The sequence below is a fragment of the Marmota marmota genome, unplaced genomic scaffold, assembly GCF_001458135.2.
Source record: "Marmota marmota marmota unplaced genomic scaffold, marMar, whole genome shotgun sequence".
In the NCBI taxonomy this organism is placed as follows: domain Eukaryota; kingdom Metazoa; phylum Chordata; class Mammalia; order Rodentia; family Sciuridae; genus Marmota; species Marmota marmota.
In genome coordinates this window covers 51911563-51924889 of record NW_025999842.1, presented here as the reverse complement: position 1 = coordinate 51924889, position 13327 = coordinate 51911563, and positions in this window count along the sequence as shown.

Sequence of the window (13327 nt, the reverse complement as noted above, 5' to 3'; positions counted from 1 at the left end):
ACCTGTGACATGAAGTTCTGGTGCTGAAGTTCCTGTTTATTGATGATGAGCTACTCACCCATTCTAACTCCCTTGCCCCTAAGCCTGGGTTCTCTAAATAAGCTGTACAGAATACCATAAGGACAGAGACTAAAAAAGCACAAATGCCCAGGTAACTCAGAATTTCTGTGGGACAGGCACAGGCATCTCCTGGAGTGATAATAATGCGTAGACAGAGCAGAGAACTTCACCCTCAGCCATCCAAACTAATATTTCCATTCCCTACATGGAATCCATCCTCATTCAGGAAAATCCAAATAGAGAACAACCCTCTTTTTGGAAACTGAGTCTGCAGAAAACTGATCCCAGAGTCAGTTCTCCCAGTGGGAATGGGAGCTTTTAGCCACCAAAACCTCATTTGACATATAGAGATATTTCCCTCTTGCTTTTGTTCTACACCACCAGAGCTAAGACAAAACAGCACCCATGACTGCATCATCCCTTAACCCCATCCCCTTAAAAAAAGAACTGATTTAATTCCTCTATTTTTGGTAAACAGTTGTGATGCCTTTGCACATGGATTCCTACTTCAGGGAATGCTCAAACTCACTCTAGTTCCATATTCACAAGCATTCCCTGATGAGATGACCACCCATTTGCTCAAGATTCCTTATTTCTTGCTATCATAGCACACAGCACACTGTATTATATTGCTTTCATCCAGTCTAAACACCATCAATTATGAAACATTATTAGTTTATATAACCCTAAGGAGCAAAAAAAACTGCCAATAAAATTATAATAAAGCCTTATTACTTAGAATTTTATATTTTTATTTTATATAGATTTAAGGAACTGTTTCAGTGTAATTGTAAAACATATCGAAGAGCCCAGGGTTTTGTTAGCATTTCTTATTTAGCCAACTGATAGTTTTCATTTTTCTTCAATCCAATCACACGTCACAGAAAGTTCAAACTCAGCAGGAAGTTTCTGATATTAAAGTTTGACATCTAAATGACAGTCCTGCATTAGGAATGAATTGGTCACATCAGCTCCTTGTTGTCTTGAAATTTCTTTCATTTCTTCAAAGGGATTTGACAATTTCTCTTGCCTTTAGTGGAACTGATACTGGAAATCCTCAAACAGTTATGTGCATATGAATCAGTCTGTAGATCTCATTAAAATGCAGATTCTGGTATTGAAAGTCTGTGGTTGTGGCTGAAATTCAGCATTTCTTACAAATCTTTAGGTGATGCTGACGTTGCTGGACCAAAGTCCACCTGTGGTATAGCAAAGTGACAGGCACCATTTTGCACATATCTCAGTCATGGCATCTTACATAATTTATCCAACTTGCAATTTCCTTGCATAGGACCTATGAAACATTGTATTGATTTGCAATAAAATAAGAAGAGGGGGATATCCCTTCAATGGTAAGCACTTAACTCCCTGTCATCAAATATACACCCCATTTCAATGTTTCTAGCTTTTCTATTTATATAACTTTTTGCTCTAATGCGGAATCATAGTGTACTTTTAAAAGCATTATAATTGGCAATTAACTCAACTTTTGCAGTATCAAAAATGCACATACCTCAGTGAAGGAAAGACAGTATCAACAGCTATGACCAAGTTTGCACCCATATAAACCAAGAATACTTATGACTGCTACCCAGCAGCAGCATGTAATACACCATCAATTGTGAGATGCAATCTAATTTCTGAAATGTAATCTAAAAAAATGCATTAGAATTTTTATTTTTTACAATAAAATAATGCTGTAGTTGTCTCTTTTGCCCCATTTCTCCAACTGTACTGTAAGTTACCTGAGTATACGGACTAAAAAAAGGCTTTGTCCAAAGGACAAAATGTGGGCAAGAGGTGAGACAGGAATGCAGTCCTGAGAGTCCCCTGATGTTTCAGCTGTGCTAGGAGTCAGTGACTCATGCTTATTTATAACCCACACATATTTGAAATGTTCTCTTGATGTGTCTGCCCAGGGATTACTATGAGTAAACTGAGGACATCAATATGCTCGTCAGCTATCGGTAGCCCTGGGTGGTGGCAGTGGTGTTGAAAACAGCTTATGGTGTGATTCTTTGAGATTCTGATTACTGCCATTTGCCTTTTGATCCACTACAACTGGTTCGCTCCCACTCTCCTGGCTAGCCTGATTCATTTACCCTTTTTTTCTGAATGATGTGGATCAATTCAAATAGAAACTTAATATCCCTGTATTGTTATTCACTTGGGCCATTCAGTTATTAAAGTATATTCAGCTTATTAAAGTATATGAGTCCCTTGTTCCCAAAAAGAAACATGGGAAGGATTATGTTAGCATTTTGCAAAAGCATTTCATGAAACAGAGTGTTCATTAACAGAGAAGTTAGAAATATAAATTAAGTAATAATTACTGAGAAAAATGCAAAATCTTAGTCATTATGAAAAAATGAATTTTAATTATCTGGTTTTTAAACTTACAAACCATGGTACCATAATAAGACAGCTATTCAAATAAGAAAAATGTACCACTAAAGAAATCTCATTGAAATGGAAATGGACTTTTTATAGTCCAAAAGCATGAGAATTTAAATAGAGTCGTTACATTGAGAGCTAGTTGGGGCCTTAGAAATTGTCTTGTCTAAAACATTTCATACTCATAAGGGGTTTTCCAGCCTGATATGTTTACTATTCTTCATAATTTTAACACCATTCATATGAAAACAAGAAGTTGTTCAAATAGTCAATAAGTAACAATAAAGCTTCTCTTTTATATATGTTTAAATCACAGTATTTTAGGTGAAGTATATGCCATGTAGAGAAGTGAAAAAAAAATCATTGAGAAGTCTCTGCCTAAAACTTTGCTAATATATAATAGAAACCATAAAAAAATGCAACCAGTGACCCTTGCTAGGAAGATATACAACTAATAATTTTACTTGTTGAGGGCACTAAAAGCAGTTTATTTCTTCAAAAGTCTGGGACATCTACAAATCAAACTTTCCCTTTTTATTTTAGGACACTATTCTTCTAAGTGTGGAGAAAATAGCCTCCAATTTCAAGCCAGGTTTACTATAAAGTATACTTTTCTTCTCATTGAGAAAAATCACTTAAGTTTGCTTTTTTAAATCAACAAATTCAAATTATGACTCTGTATTCATTGCCTCTTCCTAACAGGAATGACCTCTTTGTGGATATCAGATTTTGTTGTAGAAAGTAGTAAAAATCCAAGGCCCTGTCTCAGTGAGTTAACACACATGTTTTGTGAGCATAGGCACAGATATTTGATCTTTTACAAGAATAAATTGAATACATTCCCATTGAAAGGGGTCTTCTAATATAACCAATTTCTCAGAGGTGTTAAATGATAAAAATTTTAATATACTTCTTGTCTTCACAAGTTCTACTACAATTGAGTATGTCTTACTGTAATCTGTCCATGGGACCACAGCAGTCAAGAAGACTCATTTAAATTACACTCTGTGCTTTGAAATGTCTACAGTTTAAAGGAGTATAATAGATTTTTCTATACACGAATTTAGCAATAAATATGATAAGCTAATCAGTCTGGACAGGTCCTAATTATTTCCTCCTCTTTCTTCTTCTTCTTAACACCTTTATTGATATGTAATTGGTATACATCTCATTCATGCACTTAAAATGTACAATAAATGTGTTTAATATGTTGACAGAGTGGTGAAACCATCACCAATTTTTAAACATTTCATCAACCCCCCCAAAGAAATCCCATACCATTAGCACTGCCCCACATTTCCTCCTACTACTTCTCAACACACCTGGACCCAGGCAACCAATAACCTATTTTATATCACCATGTATTTGTTATTTTGAACATTTCATATATGTTTTGTGCATTCCATTTCATATATCAAAAATGTAGTCTTTTGAAATTAGTTTCCCATAAGTATGGTATATTGAATCTTCCTAAGTCTTCTCAAAATATTTTCTAACTTCTCTTGTGATTTCTTCTTTGGCCCTTGGTTTCCACATATGTGTAAACTCCCCAAATTTCTGTTATTAATTTCTAATTTTGTTCCACTGTGGTCAGAGAACACAGTTTGAATTCAATAATTTTAACTATATGAAGGATTGTTTGGTGATCTAGCATATAGTGTATCCTGGAGAATGTGCCATGTGCACTTGAGAAGAATATATACTCTGCTGTTGTTGGGTATATTGTTCCATTGACGTCTGGTTGACAATGTTGCTCAAAGTTTCTTTTTCCTTGTTGCTTTTCTGCTTAGTTGTTTAAGACATTATTGAAAATGAAGTATTAAAGTCTCCAAATATTATTGTTGAATTATTTATTTCTCCTTCCAGTTCTGTCAGAACTTACTTCATTTTTTTAGGGCTTAGCTATTAAGATGCCTACATGTTTATGATTGCTAAATACTCATAATGGATCCATATTTTGTTATTATAAAAGACTTTCTAGTAAACTTTTTATTTTAAAGATTATTTTATCCAATAATTGCACAGACCTCTAGTTGTATTATGGCTACTGTTTGCATGATATTTCTTTTTCCATTCTTTACTTTCAACTTATTTGTACATTTGAATCTAAAGAATATATTATGCAGGGCTGTGGCTGTGGCTCAGTGGCAGAGCACTTGCCTCACCCATGTGAGGCACTGGGTTCGATCCTCAGCACCACATAAAAATAAATAAACAAAGATATTGTGTCCATCTATAACTAAAAAAAATTTTTTGAAGAATGTATTCTGCAGAGTTGGATACTGTTTTAATGTCTAATCTGACAATCTCTGATTTTTAATTTGATTATTTAATTCATTCATATGTTATGTCATCATTGATAAATGTTTTAGTCAGTTTTTCACCCTTTTGACCAAAAGACCTGACAAGAAAAATTAAAGGAGGAAAAGTTTATCTAGGGGCTCACAGTTTCAGAGATCTCAGTCCAGAGAGAGCTGGCTTCATGGCTCCAGGTCTCAAGTGGGGCAGAACATCCTGGTGGAAGAGTATGGCAGAGGAAAGAGCTGCAAACACGGCCACCAAGAAACAGAGAGAAAGCTCTGTGCAACAAGGTCAAAATACAAACCTCAAAGGCATGCCCCTGGGGACCCACCCCCTCCAGCCATACCTATCTGCCTACAGTTACTAAAAAGTTAATCCCTATCAGGGGATTAATATAATGATTAGGTTACATGTCTTATAATCATTCATTTCATCTTCAAACTTTCTTGCTTTGTCTCACACATGAGTGTTTAGGGACACTTAATATCTAACCCATAACAAAACAGTTGGAGTTATATGACATTTTCTTTTGTTTTCTGTATTACATGTCTTTTACTATTGTTGTTATGTTCTTCTTTTATTGCTTTCTTTTATGCTAATTTAAGATTTTTAATCCCTTTTATTAAAAAAAATATTTTTCTGTGATTTTCTTAGTAGTTACTTTAATGCTTTATTATATGCATCTTAACTTGTTAAAGTCTACTTTAGATTTAGACTAACAATTCAACTAATATGTAAACATTACTCCTACATAGTACTATTCTTTATTTTGTGCTAATATTATTATATACATTACATTGATATGTTTTATAAGCACAACAATACATTGCTATAAGTCTCACTTTACATAACTTATTTTTTTAAAGGAACTAGGGGAAGGGCTGGGGTTGTAGCTTAGTGGTAGAGCGCTTGCCTGACATATGTGAGGCCCTGGGTTCAATCCTCAGCACTGTATATAAATAAATAAATAAATAATTCATTAACAACTAAAAAACCAGAAGATATATACATGTATACATATATATATCCAATAAAATTATGTTATAATGTTATATAATATAGTTATATATTGTTGTATGCAATAATTGTACACAAAGTGATTATATATATAATTATATATTGTTACAACTTCTTTTAAAAATAAGGGAAAAAGAAGGCGAAATTGGCAATTAAATTATCTTTTTATATAATTACCAATGCTTTTTGTTTACTTGTGGATTCAAACTACCGTCACTTGATTTCTGTCGGAAGAATTTTTTCAAGGTAGATCTATGCTATTGTTTGAATCTAAAATATCTCCTAATGGCCCAAGGCTTGGTACTCAGGTTGGTGCTATTAGAAGGTGTTGGAACTTTTCAGCAGAGGTTTTAGATCATTTAGGTGACCTAAAAGGGATTGTTGGTCTCTGCTTCCTGACCACCATGATGTGACCAACTTGCTCTACTATATACTAGTGCCATGACGTCCTGTCTCACTATAGACACCAAAGCAGCCAGGTCCAACCGACCATAGAATGAAAGAGATCTACACCATGAGCCCATGAGCTAAACAAACCTTTTTAATAAGTTGATTATAGCAGATATTTTTACAGTAATAGAGAGCTGACTAAAACAGTCTGCTAACAAAAATAAAGTATGTTTTCATTTACCTGAGAATGTTTTGTTTTTATTTTTGAAGGATATTCTTATTGGGCATAAGCTTATTCGTTGGCACTGTTTGGCATTCAGTATAGTAAATTTGTCACCCCACTGGAGGAACAGGCCTCCATTGTTTCTGACTAGTTGTTAACCTTATTGGTGTTCCCTTGTATTTGACAAGTTATTTTTCTCTTGCTGCTGTCAATGTTTTATCTTTGTCCTTATCTTTTAATAATTCTACTTGGAAATGTCTTGATGTAGATCTCTTTGTGTTTGTCCTACTGGCAATTTATTCAGTTTATTCAATAGGTCTTTCATGTTTTTCATCAAGTGTGGGAGGTTTTTAGCTATTACATCATCGAATTGTTTTATGTTCTCTACTATTTACCTCTACTTGTGGTATTCGAATTTGCATTATCTGTGTTCATTTTCCTTTGTATTTTTTCCTTTCCATTCTTAGGTATAGATGGTAAGAATCTCTGTCAATCTATCTTTAGCTTTTGTCTCTTCTTTCAGTTCAAATGCAATGTTAAACATTCAATTAAGTATTTTATTTCAATTATTATATTTTTCAACTCCAGAATTTCCATTTTCTTCCTTGTAAAATATCTTTTATCTCTTTATCAATATTCTATACTTGATGAAACATTGTCCCCAGACCCTTTTCACTTTTTTTTTAATTTGTTCTTTTTAGATATACATGACAGTAGAGTATCTTTTGGCATATTATACATACATGGATTATAACTTATTCTAATTAGGATCCTTTCCTTGTGGTTGCACGTGATGCAGAGTTACCCTGATCATATATTCAATACAAGGATATCATGAAAGTTATGTCAGATTAATTCTACTGTTTTTTCTATCCCCCTACCTCCTTCCCTTCCCTTCATTCCCCTTGTCTAATCCAATGAACTTCTATTAGTCCCCTCCCTATCCTCTCTTGTTGTGGATTAGCATCCACATATCAGAAAGAATATTCAGCCTTTTGTTTTTTGGGATTGGCTTATAGTCTTAGCATGATAGTCTTCAGTTCCATTCATTTACCAGCAAATGCCATAATTGCATTCTTCTTTATGGCTGAATAATATTCCATTGTGTGTATGTATACCACATTTTCTTTATCCATTGATCTGTTGAAGGACTCATAGGTTGGATCTATAAATTGGCTGTTGTGAATTGAGCTGCTATTTATATTGATGTAGCTGTGTAACTGTAGTATGCTGATTTTAAGTCTGTGGGTATAGATTGAGGAGTGGGATAACTGGATCAAATGGTGGTTCCATTCCAAGTTTTCTGAGGAATCTCCACACTGCTTTCCATAGTGTTTGCATTTGCACCAACTTGCCATCCCATCAGAAATGTATGAGTGTACCTTCTTCCCCACATCCTCCCCAACATTTATTGGTACTTGTATTCTTGATAATTACCATTCTGATTGGAGTAAGACAAAATTTCAGTGTAGTTTTAATTTGCATTTATCTAATTGCTAGAGATGTTAAACATTTTTTCATATATTTGTTCTCCTTTGCCTATTTGTTGATTGGGGTTTCTTTTCTTTTTATTTATTTATTTTTTTTTTTTGCTGTTAAGTTTTTTATTTCTTTGTATATCCTGGAGATTAATGCTCTGAGGTATAGATGGTAAAGATTTTCTCTCATTCTGTAGGCTTTCTGTTCACATTCTTGATTGTTTCCTTTGCTGTGAAGAAGCTTTTTAATTTGAAACCATCCCATTTATTGATTCTTGATTTTTACTCTTGTGTTTTAGGAATCTTATTGAGGAAGTTGGTTCCTAAGTTGACATGATAGAGACTTGGGCCTGCTTTTCCTTCTAGTAAGCACAGGGTCTCTGGTCTAATGCCTAGGTCCTTGATCCACTTTGAGTTTTGTGCAGGGTGAGAGATAGGGGTTCAAATTCATTTTGCTGCATATGGATTTCCAATTTTCCCAGCACCATTTGTTGAAGAGGCTATCTTTTCTCCAATGTATGTTTATGGGGCCTTGGTTTAGTATGATATAACTATATTTATGAGGGTTTGTCTCTGTGTCTTCTATTCCATTGGTCTTCATGTCTGATTTTTGTGCCAATACCATGCTGTTTTTGTTACTATAGCTCTGTAGTATAATTTAAGATCTGGTATTGTGATACCTCCTGCATCATTTTTCTTGCTAAGGATTGCTTTGACTATTCTGGGCCTCTTATTTTTCCAAATGAATATCATTTCCTATGGAGTTCTTTAATTCTTTGAACATATCATAATAGCTACCTTGAAGTCTTTGCTTGATCAGTAGAAACCAAGTTACAGTTAGATAGGAATAAAAAGTTTGTTGTGCAATTACACAGTAGGGTGACAATATATAATAATTATGTGCTTTATATTTAAAAAAAAGCAAGAGGAAAAGATTCTGAATGTTTGCAATGAATAAAATGATAAATGAGGAGATATATTTAACATGATTGAACAATACATGTATATGCATATCAAAACTTCACATGATACCCCATTAATATGCACAATATTGTGTTTTCATGTATCAGCTAAAATATTTTTAAAAACTCAACAAGCTAAATTATAAACTAGCTATAAGTTTATCAGAGAGGATCAGAGAAAGGTATAAACAGGCAGAATCCTCGTAGAGTTGGAGGAAATGAACATCAAAGACCAGCCTCAAAGACCACTCTTATAAAGGAGTCTGGATTTAATTGGATCATATTGTGGAACAATTAATCAGCCAAGGCAATATTAAAAACAATGGACCAATGAGACAGCAATTAATAAAGGTTAATGACTGGAAGTGATACCACAGAGGCAGACAAATTAATAATGAGATCAGAGAAAGATGGTATCAAAAACAATACTTCTAACACTGTTTCATCTTGGGGTGATTGTGCCTCTGAGGAGTGAGGTCACAGAAGGGAATATAGACATCACTGCAGTTGTTCAACTTAGGTACCAAACAGGTCAACAAGCAAACAATAACAGGTTTGAAGAGAGGTTCAGTAGGCAAAGTTGCTACAATTATTATTTTAAATGTCCAGTTTTCAACTGTCAACCATGAGACATACAAAAATAAGGAAAATGTGATCCATATACAGGGGAAAAGTAGACAATAAAAACTGTCTTTTAGAGGATCCAAATGTCAAATTCTATAAAAGATAATTGTAAGTATCATTTTTTAAATATTCATGTTTCACCTGTAATCCCAGCAGCTTGGGAGGATGAGGCAGGAGGATCATGAGGTTAAAGCCAGTCAAAGCAATAGCAAGGTGCTAAGCAGCTCAGTGAGACCCTGTCTCTAAATAAAATACAAACTAGGACTGGGGATGTGGCTCAATGGTCGAGAGCCCCAAGTTCAATCCCCAGTGCCCAAAAAAATTTTTTTAAATAAAAGTAAAAAGGGCTGAGGGCTGTTGTTCAGTGGTAAACCACACCTGGATTTAAGCCCTGGCATGAAAAACTTTTTTAAATAATAAAAATTAAAATATTCAGGCTGGGATTGTGGCTCAGCGGTAGAGCGCTAGCCTAGCACAGGCGGGACCTGGGTTCAATTCTCAGAACCACATAAAAATAAAGGCATTGTGTTGTGTCCATCTACAAAAAAAAAAAAAAAAGATTCTCTCTCTCTCTCTCTCTCTCTCTCTCCTTTAAAAAAATAAAAATAAAATTAAAATATTCATGTTTCTTGTAAAGAAAACAAAGGTTGTTACTAAAAGATAAACTTTTGTATTAAACCATATTCTTTTTATTTAATATATTTTTAGTTGTAGTTGAACACAACACCTTTATTTTTTTTATTTATTTGTATGTGATGCTGAGAGTCGAACCCAGTGCCCCACACATGTGCTAGATGAGCACTCTACTGCTGAGCCACAACCCCAGCCCCTCAACCATACATAGTCTTTATAACAGAATGTAACTGCTTGAGTCTAAAGATTCTCCAAGTAGTTGGTTCTAGCAGAAATTTCCTATTACTCATATTACTTTTAGCATTTACATATTCATTTATCCCTAAAGAGATTTTAATTCAGTATAGGCCTCTTTTAAGTGTTTGTTCTATCATTCTGGTGTTCAGAACCTAAAAAGTGTTAATGTTCCCTTAAAAATACCTAATTTATGGCTAAAGTTCAGAAGGAGGCTGGTTGTTTTCCCCTTTCTTTTTATGTATACATTGTGGTAAGGAATGTTCTGAATCACACATGATATATTTGACACTTCCTATAGATGCTTCAAACCTCCATAAACTGCCTTGGCCCTTAGCCCTGATTCTCTATTGCTAATCTTCATGTCTAGTTGAACAGATTGGCAGACCTGCATAGATTAGATTAGACCTGCCTAGATTAGACCTGCCTTAAAAGGTAGAAAATCAGGAAACAGAAAATCTTTCTCAATTCCTTTGTACCCAAGACAAGAAGTTAGAAAACCATACACCAGAAAATGCTAGCGTTTTGGTGACCTCTTGTGGGAAATTTACTAGTAGCCCACAATTTAACAGTTATAGAATGGAATCGCAGACAGGTTTTCTTCTTAAGAACAGAAATATACTGATGGGACTGCTGATAGCCCAAGAGCCTGATAAAACCTAGAAATGCCTGTACATATATAAAAGTATCAATAAAGTGTTAACAGTTACAAACACACATCAGGAGTGATTTAAAAGAACTATTATATATAACTCTGTAGTTATATATAATATATATACTATATATATTATTAAATGTCAGAAAAATAAATATATATATATATTATTATATATAACTAGTTATATATATAGCTATATATACAAAAGACTCTAGGATTCTTTAATATAACTATATATATAACTATATATATGTAACTATATATATATAACTACATATATAACTATATAATATGTAATTACATAATATATATAACTATATATTATATATATAACTTATATAGTTATAATATATGTATATATTATAACTATATAGTTATATTAAAGCATCCTAGAGTCTTTTGTCCATAGGATGGGAAGGAACCTTGCAACCACACATTAAATATTTGATAATGGTCTGCAAGGAATCCAATAGAAAGGGAGTTTGGGAAGAGATTATGAATTAAAGCTAAATTACCAGCAAGATTATAAATGTTCAGTGAATTAAATAATAGGTAAGTCAATGAAAGGAATTATCTTCATATCTAATAGTTAACATTAATATTGTTAGACCTATAATGAGTACAGCAGTGAAATAAATTGATTCAGCTTCTGGCAAGATTCTGGTTATAGAAAGTCACTAACTTACAATGGTTCATTCAGCTTATGGTTTGTTTGTTTGTTACTTTATAACAGTGCAAAAGCATACCCACACTACCATTTTGTTTTTCACTTTCAGTACAGTATTCAATTACATGAGATATTCAGCACTTTATTGTGAAACACGCTTTGAGTTAGATGATTTTTCTGTAGGTTACGGTATGTGTTCTAGGTGTGTTTAAGGAAAGCTAGACTAAGCTATGATGTTCAATAGGTAAGGGATATTAACTGGATTTTTAATTCATGATATTGATAACTTACTATGGGTTTATGAGAACATAATACAATGACAAGGTAAGGAACATCTGTGTGTGTGTGTGTGTGTTTGTGTGTATTTGACAGAATGAAGAACAAATTTGTTCATCAACAAAGTAAAGTATCCATTGCTTTCACAAATAGGAGCAGAGTTCTTCAAATGGACCAGAATCCCAGTTCATAGACTAATCATTATGGTAATTATTTTGTCCTTTTAAGCAGAAAATGCTTCTTCCACATGAAATTAAACAATAAGTCAAATTTTATTTTTCTGCAATTTAATAATAAGCCTTTGGTGACTTCACAAGATAACTAAATTTTTAAAAATACAGTTAATAAAGAAACTTGTTTACAGAATTTCAGATTTCTGGGTTTTTGTTTTTTTTTTTGGATTTTGTTTGTTTTATTTTGTTTTCTTTTGTTTTGTTTTTGATACTGGGGAATGAACCCAGGAGCACTAAACCACTGAGCCACATTCCCCAGCCCTTTTTTGTATTTTATTTAGAGACAGAGTCTCACTGAGTTGTTCAGGGCCTTGCTAAATTGCTGCGGCTGGTTTTGACCCCATGATCCTCCTGCCTCAGCCTCGTGAGCTGCTAGGATTACAGGCGTGTACCACCACACCTGGCAATTTTCTGCTTTTCTTCTGAGTTTATTTTGTCAATTCTTATCATTTAATTATTTTTCATGTATATTGGAGATTTGAATGTAATATTACCACTAGGCAGTCAAGGAGGCATTAGTTTTATAGTCCCATATATCATCATTTGTATTGGTTTGCACATTGTAATTTGATGTCTAGTTTTAAAAATCAGAAACATAGTGATATTAACCAAATAATGAATTTTTATATAAAATGTTTTAAACTGGATTGTATTAAAAAGAATTTGTCTAAATTAGTCTGTATTAAGAAAACATTATAGTTCCTGTGAAAAAGAATGCATCATAATTGTTTGGTGAAAGTTTTTTAAAGTAAGAAAATGTGTTTCCTTGTGAAGAGTATGTAGGAGAATAAGTGACCCTGTAAGAACATCAGAAAATAATGAGTAGGATAACTAGCTCCCTGCTTCATCCTGTAGTATTAAGATGAAACATATATTGGATTCCTTTCAGTGGTTTTTGGTCATTTTGCTACTCTTTGTTGCTTACCTGATAAATTATCTCATTCTAAAGACCATTGTCAGAGTAGAAATAGATTTCAATGGTTTGTTGAAATAAAAGTTACATGATACTGACTAGGTAATCTGGCCCAACCCCCACTAAAGTAAACCAGCATTCCCTTTATGTCAGGAATATTAAAATTTGTTATTTGATGATTGTGCATACCTCAAAAATGACAACTGATAGTCTGGCATGTGCAAATTTCTGGATTCGATGCCCAGCATCACTGAGAAAGATCTG